This window comes from Tupaia chinensis, unplaced genomic scaffold (genome assembly GCF_000334495.1).
Source record: "Tupaia chinensis unplaced genomic scaffold, TupChi_1.0 Scaffold000263_1, whole genome shotgun sequence".
Lineage (NCBI taxonomy): Eukaryota > Metazoa > Chordata > Mammalia > Scandentia > Tupaiidae > Tupaia > Tupaia belangeri.
In genome coordinates, this window is record NW_006159743.1 from 628,937 (window position 1) to 639,186 (window position 10,250).

A 10,250-nucleotide genomic window follows, 5' to 3' on the forward strand; every position below is an offset into this window, starting at 1 on the left:
ATACATGTCCTATAACAAAAATCTCTCTTAAAGAAAAAGTCTTCCATAAATGTCTAATGTTCCAGTCAATTCATTAGTTCTGGTATTTCATGCAATGGATATTGCCTCTCATATTTAGGACATCAACATGTTTTGCTAGCAAATGATATTAATTAACTATATGTCTAGAGATAGGATTACTAATGACTTTTTTCTGTCCCCTAACTATTTTGTTCTTGGGATACACATTGGCAGAAGAGTGGGAATGAACGTCAACTCACTGTGGCTCTTCTCTCAGCTTTGCCATTAACCAGTTGTGCAAACTCAGTGCTTTCTGGATCTCGGTTTCCTCATCTGAAAAGCGAAGGGTTTGGCCCTGGCTGTCTCTAAGATGCCTTTGCACTAACAATCAAGGGTTCTGCTATCCTGGAGCCTGGAGAGGTTATCTGCTGCCAGCTACTGTTGACTCTTGGAACTTCTATTCACAGGAAGTCTACAGCCTTTCTTCCAGCTATAAAATCCTCAGTATTTGCACTCTACACTCTTCTTCCAGAAACCAAGACTGAATGAATCTTTTGCTCGGACGTGGGTTTGAAACCCCAAAGTCAACAAGAACCTCTTTCCATTTAATGTTTATTTCGGTAACACTAACCTTTCCCAGGGTAGGAAGGTCATATTTCCTATGTGTTTGCTCTGTCACCTGATGTTTGCTTATCTTCCATTCAGTCATTCCGGATTAACATTCCATTTCTTTACCCTCTTCAGATTCCAGCCAGCTGAGCTTGTGTGCCCCAGAGAGAGCCTTCTTTATGGTATTTCTATTCTCTTCTTAGAGAAGTTTCCAGGAAGAAATGTGAGATAAATGCATGTAACAACACTGAATAGAGTGGTAGTTAGTTATCCAAGAAGTTCCTGGGCCAGAGAGAGAGCAGCCCATGGTGATACGGACTGAGAATTGGCTCTGGTCCTGGCAGTCTCTGTCCACCCCGGACTGGCTGTGGGAGTGCATGGTCTCTCCCTGTGTGATCTCTTTCCTCTTGTTTACAAATGGTATAAAACCCCTTTCAGAACTGGCCACATATCTCTTTTTCTCTATGTCTTTGTCTGGAGAGCACATGTGTCTCTGTCCTTGGGGCTAACAGGTGGTGTGGTGGTTAAGGCATTGCATCCCACATGGTTGACTTTGTGGTTTGAATCCTGGACTGGGTGGCTTACATAACAAGCCAAGAGTGTGTGTGCATGCCGAAAATCTCAAGAGGAGAACGGAGGAGAAGGGATTGTAGCATGGCCATCCCCCTAGGGGGTGATACTCATTTTCTCTTTCTTCTCCGTCTCTCTCCAACAAGCTAACAAGCTCTATTGCAAAAATGTAAAAGAAAACTTTCAATAGATGCCAGATTGAAAAATCTTTAAAAAGTAACATAGCTCAACAGTACTCTGCTACTCATCAAGCAAAACTGTTCTAAACATTTTAATGGAAAATCCTTTCTGAACTTAGATAAGGTTCCTTTTGAACTTGCCCCCTAAGCTCCTTACTATTCTTTTTCTGTGTTGTCTTCCTTTTCTCTCATTCCACATTGCAAGTAAAAGCCAGAGATTAATTTTGGAGTATCTTGGGTTTTCTATAGTTTATTAGCTGCGAGAATAAAAAAATGAAATCATGATCAGTTCTAAGGGATTTCTGGGGACCAGCAGTTAGCGTAATGGCTATGTCGCTGGACTCCCACATAGTTGACCACAGTTCGAATCCCAGACCTGGTGGCTTAAACTCACGCCGGGGGTGTGTGTGCGTGCATGCCCAAGATTCTGAGAAGAGAATGGAGGAGAAGGGATTGCGGCGTGGCCATCTCCCCTGGAGGGTGATTTTTCACTTTCTGTCTCTCTGTCTCTCTCTGTCTGTCTGGCGAGTGCATGCGCCCTCTAGGAAAAACCTCTCCCCTCCCCCCCCCAAAGGGATTTCTGGAAGCCACTATCATTGTTTGATACAGATTGGCAGGAAAATAGAGAAGAGGTGTTTGGGAGCCTGTGGGACAAGGTCTTCTAAAAGAAGGCCCATGTGGAGAGTAGGAATGCAATGGGCCAAAGCAAGAAGAACAGTATTAATTCTGGTAAAATACAGTGCCATAGGACACATTCTTTGTCTCATCCTCTGTTGCTGGACCCAGTGCAGGCAGTGTGTGGTGCTTGGAGAGATGAACCACAAGAATGTAGCCCTGCGTGTTGCCTGTTGAGCCAATCATAGTTGTGACGATTGGACCCCACACAAATATAGAGATTGGTTCAGTGGCTTAACAGCTCTTATTTGGAACTAGATACTCCTGTCTTTGCCAGACTAGGGTTGGGGGTGAGGGTGGGGACCAATCTGAAGGTTGGAATTTCAAAGTCATAAGTAGCCAACTTAAAGTGGATCGTGGACACAGTGTTGGTACCTTGTTCCCGCCCTGTGAGTTACAACTCCCACGCTGGTATTTGGTCCTGAGTCTTAGGGCATAAGAAAGCAAACAGATGGAATACATTAGCCACATCTTTTCCTAGGCCTTTTGCTGATATTAGTTAAAGCTGCTTTGCTCTTTATTTGAAAGTAGTTTTGACTCAACTTTAAAAGTAACATTTGCAAAGGGAATGCAAACCAGTGCTTTGTCATGACTCCTCATGTTCAGGGAATTGGGGATTTGAATTCCTGGCTAAGTGGATGAGGCCTCAAAAAGCATGTCTTATTGAGCTGTGGCTGCACAGATGCTGATCAGAAAGGAAGGCAGGCTGCTGCCCTTCTTCACTTCCCTCTCCTCACTCCGACGTTAGCTTTCTACACAAATCTCGAGCCAGGGCTGCTGGTTTTCATCATCAGATACATCTGCAGGTGCATTGTGGCCATGTGAGGACACTTAAAGGCATTTACAAAGCCTTTAAGAAAGTCAAGGGTTGTGAGAGCAAGATTGAGAGAATGTATGTATGACACGTGGGACCTCGAGCCGGAGGGGGTGGGCTCAGCACAGCAGTGAAGGCACTGACATCCGAAGATGCCATGAAGTGTCAGCTGAAATTCATGACATAGATGACTCCCACAGGCATAACGGTCAGCAAAATGTGCCAGGTACAAAAATGCATGCAGCGTGATTCTTTTCGTAAAACTACACAAACGGGAGGTTGAACAGTGGTGTAGTGGTAAAACATGATGCTCTGGGAGGCTCACCCTCATGGAAAGGTTCTGGGTTCACAACCAGAAACCTCCCTACATCCATTGAGCATACATCCTCTTATGATCCAGGGCTGACTGAGCGTGAGGGTAGGTCATGGTGCCAAGACTCTGTTGAGGGTGCTGTCTGTCTCTCTCTTGTCTCTCTTGGAAGAAATAAAAACATTTAAGAAAACTAAAGTAAAGGCCAACAGAAGGCATGGTGGTTAGGATGGCTGGACCCCATTTGGCCGACTGTGTGGTTCGAGTTCCAGACCTGGTGGCTTGAAAAACATGCTGGGCTTGTGTGCGTGCATGCCCAAAATCCTGAGAGAAGAATGGAGAAGGGATTGCAGTGTGACCATCCCCCCTGGGGGGTGATTTCTCGCTTTCTATATCTCTGTCTCTCTCTCCGGCTAGCATACATGCCCTATAGCTAAATAAATAAATATAAAATTTAAACTATTGATTACATAAATAGGTACAACTAAGCTAGTCTGTTAAGACGTCAGGAGAGTAGTTACCCTTTGTGAAGTGATGAGTAATGTCTGGAAAGAAGCATGACAGGGACTTTCTTGGGAACTGGTAATGCTGGTCATATTCTCTTCCTTCCTCCCTGAGAGTCAGAGAAAGAGAAAGAGAGAAGCACCATCAACAGGGTCTCATCAATGCAATCCCCTTTCCTCAGGATCATGGGTTCTTCTGCACTTGCCCAGCATGTTTTTGTTTTGTTTTGTTTTGGAGAGGTTTTTGCTATAGGGCGCGTGCGCTCGCCAGACAGACAGAGAGACATAGAGACAGAAAGCGAGAAATCACCCCCCAGGGGGGATGGTCACGCCGCAATCCCTTCTCCTCCATTCTCCTCTCGGGATCTTGGGCACACACGCACACGCACCCGGCGTGAGTTCTAAGCCACTGGGTCCGGGACACGAACCGCGGTTGACTACGTGGGAATCCAGCAATATAGCCATTACGCTAACTGCTGGTTCCCCCCAGTACGTTTTCAAGACAACCCAGAGATCAGAACCTTCAACTGACCATGTAGCTTCCAGCCTTGCCCAGTATTTGCATTACCCAGTGTTTGCAGCAGCTGGGCCATGTTGGTTTCTTGCTCAGGGTACTGGTTATATGAGTGTGTTCCATTTGGGAAAATGTATCCAACTGTGCACTTAGTGTAAATGCATTTTCTGTATGTATATAATATTGAAGTATAAAATAATTTACTGAAAGGCAGTTCTATATGAGTCAACATGGATTTATCTCCAAGGCATCTAGTTAAATGAGGAATGAAAGGAACCAAAGGTAAGTATAACATCCTATTATTTGTGGGTGAATACTAGGAGACTGGTTGTTCCTGGGGTGCCTGGAGAAAGAAGTAGAAGAGCTTGCTTTTTACCCTATGTCCTTTCATGCCTTTTAATTTTCAGTCATGTGCTCAAATATTCTATTCAATAAAATCATTCATTAAAAATTAATTAGGGTTAGGGACCAGTAGTTAGCATAATGGCTATGTCGCTGGACTCCCACGTAGTAGACCGCGGTTCAAGTCCTGTACCCGGTGGCTTAAACTCACGCCGGGCACATGTGCGTGCGTGCCCAAGATCCCGAGAGGAGAATGGAGGAGAAGGGATTGCGGCGTGGACATCCCCCCTGGGGGGTGATTTCTCACTTTGTGTCTCTCTGTCTGTCTGGCGAGCGCACGCACCCTATAGCAAAAACCTCTCCAAAAAATAAAAAAAAATTAATTAGGGTTAGTCATGGTAGTGTGTGCTGGTTGCTACTACTGCTCAACAGGCTGAGGCCATATGGGAAGCCCAGGTTCAATGCCCAGCATGCCCTCAGAGTAGGGTGTGGTGGTGTACACTTGTAGTCCCAGCTATTTGGGAGACCAAGGCAGGGAGATTGCAACATACTAAGACTCCGACTTTTAAAAAAATTAATAAAGAAGATGTTATGTCAAGTGAAATAAACAAGTCACAAAATGACAAATATTATGTGAGGAATGTAGATCAGTCAAATTTGTAGAAACAGAAATATAATAGGGTCTAGGGGAGGGGAAGGTGGGAGGTCATTGTTTAATAGTACTGGGTTTCAGTTTGGGTCGATGAAAAAATTCTAGAGGTAGATGGTAGTGCTTGTTGCACAAACATGTAAATGTAAATGCCACTGAACTATATGTTTAAAAATGGTTCGAATGGTAAATTTTATGTATATTTTGCAAAAAAAATTATAACTAAGGTTAAACAACCATTTTAAGATTAATGTAAATGTGTATGTATTGACTGTATCACTTGCCAGCTGTAAGACTGTCAAAATGCTTTAACCTCTCTGTGTCTCCATTTCTTTTTTTCTGGCTGGAAAGTTGAAAAGTATTGGTACTTATTTTATGGGTTGTAATAAGAATGAAAAGAAAGACTACATGTCAAAAGTTTGGAACATAGGGGCCAGCAGGTGGCATGGTGGTTGAGGTGCTAGACACTCCCACATGGCCGACCATGGTTCAAGTCCTGGACCTGGTGGCTTGCTTTCTCACTCTCCCTCTCTCACTCTCTGTGTCTCTCTCTCTCTGGTCAAATTAAAACAAATGAATAAATAAATAAAATTAAATAATTCTTAAAAAAAATGTTTAGAACATAGGTGCTTAAGAAATATTACCAGGCCAGCCAGTGGAGTGATGGTTAAGGTGATTGGATCCCCCACATAGGCAACTGCATGGTTTGAGTTCTCAAACCAATGGTTTGAAAAAAATACACCAGGCATGTGTGCTTGCATGCCCCAAATCCTGAGAAGCCAATGAAGAAGGGAGTGCACTGTGGTCATGCAGTGTGTGTATGTAGGTGGGAGGGGGGTGCTTCCTCATTTTCTCTCTCTTCCTCTCCCTCTCTCCAGTAAGCACACACACCCCATAGCATAATTTTTGAGAAGAAAAAATATTAATTATAATCATTTTTTATTATATGTTGTGAAATAGAAAAGAAAATCACAGAGTTCTGTGTATAATATCATGTGTCTTAGTCTGTCGTGTTGCTAGTAGAAATACCTGGCACTGGTGAATTATAAAGAAGAAGGATTTAATAACTTACAATTTTGGTGGCTGTAAAGGCGAAGAGCACTACAGAATGGTAGAAAGCAGAACTTTGAGCAGAGTGTGGTCTATATCCGTGTGGCTTTCTCTCTGCCATTCTGGTCTCTTCCCCTCAGCTTAAATACTACCGTAACTCAAACATAAAAATCCCACTCTAATGACATTATCACACCCAAAGGTCTCACTCTGGGATACCATGTAGGAATTAAGTTTTCATTTAATACTTCCACAATACAACAAGTCTCTACAAATGAAATTCTGAAAGTCATCTACTCATTGTCCACTAAGACCAGATTCCAAAACATGAAACGTTAGGAGTCAAGTCATAATCCAAACCATAACACCATCCCATTTGTATTTTGTAGGAAAATATATGTGTGTGCATGCACACACACACCCAGTATACTCACTCATGCTTCCCTCATCTGTTTATAAAATACCTTCTGTGTGCCAGACATTGTACTCAGAGTGCCAATAGAGGATGGTGATGGTGGCAGGACTATTTAAACAGAGAGGTCACAGAGGACTTCTCTGAGTAGGTGACAATTCTCAGCAGGTTGTAGCAGAACACTGAAGGAGCCAGCCATGCAGAGACAAGAGCTTTCTGAACAAGAGAAGTAACATGGTGCAAGATCCCAAGTTGAAAGTCCTCTTATAGATGAGTAAGGAGAAGAGAAGTGTGAGGAGAGATTAGAACAGGCATAGGCAATCTAGAAAGATGGAGAAGGAACTGTTTATAGTGGTTTCTGCTGGTGAGTGGTGTTCAGACAGGTGTGGAAGGAGGATATGGAGGGGAGAAACAAATTTTGCTTTTCACTTCATTCCCTTTGCAGTTTGAATTATTTACTGTAAGCATTTATTTATTATTAGAAAAAAACTGGTTAATAAAAAATTGAGGAATTTTAATGATTAATGGTAAGGAATCTAATAACCTTTCCTTCTTTCAAGAGTCACCTCATCTCAACTCTCCAGTTACTTTTCATGAAGCGAGAGGGTAATGCAATTTATATGTGCTCATTCATCTGAAAGTAGGACAGAGTTCATTCCGTAGTCTTTTTCTTTGAATCCATAGTAGTTCCTTGCAGTCCCCTCCAATGGAGCCCCTGAATCGTCTCCTCCACTAGGACCATTTTTATCTTTTTTTAAGGGCCTTTTTAATTCATGTAGGCTATGGTCCTTGTGATGGCAGAGGCAGATATTCAGCCTTTCTAACTGGAGGACTGGAGCAGGGGATGGAAGCTGGAAGGCTGAGGTCAAAGCAATGGGCCCATGAAATGCATTCCAGAGGCTCCCTTGGGCTCTGTTATAGCTATATGAGAATATATTTATTTCAATCTTTTTTTAATCTTTTAAAAATTTTATTTATATTTTAACTATTATTATTCATACATTAAATCACTATATATCATTTAGATTGTGAAGAGACTTTACCCAGCATAATAAACACCTCAGTCCAGCCCAGATGAGACCACCATATACATCCTCGTCAACAGATTATAAACCTTATCTGTGTCCCACAAGTGTCTTACCTCTCCATTTCCCCCCCAAATTTCCTATGCTCTTCCCCTCCGACACTCTCGGTATATGTTAAGTGAAGAATGCAATGTCTCTCTTTCATAGCCTGACTTGCTTCACTCAGCAACAAATCTCCCATATTCGTCTACTTTCTATCAAATTCCAGGGCCTTGTTTTTTAAGGCTGAATAGTAGTCCATGGAGTATATGTACCACAATTTTTCAATCCATTCATCTGTTTGTGGACATTTGGGTTGGTTCCATGTCTTAGCAATCATGAATAAGGCTGCAATGAATATAGATGTGCAAGCGCTTTTCCGACTGAGCACTCTCCTATCCTTTGGGTGGATACCCAGGAGTGGAATTGCTGGATCATGTGGTAGTTCTATTTGAAGGTCTTTGAGGAACCTCCATATTGTTCTCCTCAGTGGCTGGACCAATTTACATTCCCACCAACAGTGTAGGAGAGTTCCCCTTTCACCACATCCCCTCCAGCACTTATCACTATTTGTTTTTTTTAATCTTCACCATTCTGACTGGGGTTAGGTGGTATCTCATTGTGGTTTTGATCCGCATCCCCCTTACAATAAGGGGTGTTGAGCATTTTTTCATATACTTTTTGGCTGTTCATATGTCTTCCTTAGAGAGTTGTTTATTCAGCTCATTTTCCCATTTTTTAACTGGGTTAATAATTTTCTTCCGGGTAAGCTGCTTGAGTTCCCTGTGTATTCTGGTTATCAGTCCCTTATCTGAGGCACAGTTAACAAAAATTCTCCCCTATTTCGAGGGTTGTCGATTCACACTAGTGACAGTGTCCTTTGCTGTGCCGAAACCCCATAATCTATTTGGGGGATTATTGCCTTGCTTAAGAAGTCTTTGTTGAGGCACACGTGCTTACCAGAGAGAAGACAGAGAGAGAGAGAGAAAGAGAGAGAGAGAGAAAGAACGCACTCCCATTGAGAATGGTCGTGCCATAATCTTTTCTCAATCTCTCCCTCGTTTAAAGATTTTGGGCATGTGCACACACTTGCCTGGCTATTTCCTAAGCCACTGGGTCCAGGACATGAACTCCACTCAGCCATGTAAGCTCCAGCTGCCTTGACCACCACATCATGGTCTGTATCTTAGCTGGGGCCACCAGTGCCTTGTCTAAGTTCAGGAGGAGTGAGAGTCCCTGTCAAGCATTCAAAGGCAGAAAAGTTTCTCCTTGTTCAGATAGAATCCCCACCATGGTTAAGACCACTTAGACTCAAGACAATCGATGATGTTTTCCAGGACAGGTTCCAAAACCAGCTCTGAGGCAAGGTACCATGTGAAAGGAGGCTCAGTCTAGAAGTCTCTTAGCATCTTCAATCATCTAAAATGAGCCAAGGTTGGAAAGCAGGAAGACAGCATCTGGTCTATTCTTGGCTTGACTCACCGATAATTCCATTGCTCACATGGCAGCAGGGAAGTGAGGTGAAGAGCATGGGTTTGGAATCTCGTGCTTGGCTATTAGTTTGCCCACTCCACATTCCAGTTGTCTCTCCTGCGTCCCTTTTGCATTTTGGTAACTGCATCCTCTGGGCACTTTGATAATTGTTTCTCACCTGGAAGAAATAAGTTATTTGAAACTTGTCATCTGGCCCCATGTGACACTTGAGTTTCTCCTCTTCTGAGCCATGGCACTGTCCTTCCCACTGGGTATGTGCTGTTTATTAAGTCCTCCACATCCAGACAAGCGACACACTGAGGCAGACATTTTCCTTTCAGGGTTATTCCACACCATTCTAAGCCCAGAAGCCTTTTCCTCTGCCTCATCACTTACTGTCTAGAACACTCACCCTGCCAGCCATGAGTGCTCATATACATAGTATTTACTGAATGCTTATTATGTGTCAGACAGTATTCTGCCTACATGGATTAACTCGCTTAGCCCTCATCACAATCCTCTGAAGTAGGAATAGTGTTGCTCCTGTTTACAGATGAGGAAACTGAGGTACTCACTGGCTTCTAAGTTGTTCCCTTCTGCAGTGAGCTCTGCTCTCCAAGCAGGCCAGCCGTTCTCTGTGCGTTTAGACAGTCCTTGCCAAAGAGGCCTGGCTCTCGGTGAATGGCTGCTCCTTGATCTCAACTCCTCATCTACTTTCACATCCTAAGGAAAAAATGTGTCCCCAGATTCTTCCTGCCAGCTCCATCTGTGAAGCATGTGGGCTGATGTTTGAATAAGAATGACTAAAGGGGAAAGCGGTTTTATGAACTTCAGACTGTGAACTCAAGGAAGAAAGTGAGTCAGGCCTTCACATTCCTGAAATACTTTCAGGAGGCTCAGTGACCTCAGACAATAAGAACCTGAGGCGGAACGTCCTTGGGAGGCCCCCCACAAGGAAGAACGTGAGGCAGACTTCTGTCTGCACCTGGTGTCCATTCCCCGTGTGGGGGGTTGAAGGAAATCATCAGCCAGAAAGGCCCAAGCCTGCCAGAGTGCCTCTTTGATTTGCTCTGAATGTTCCCCCGC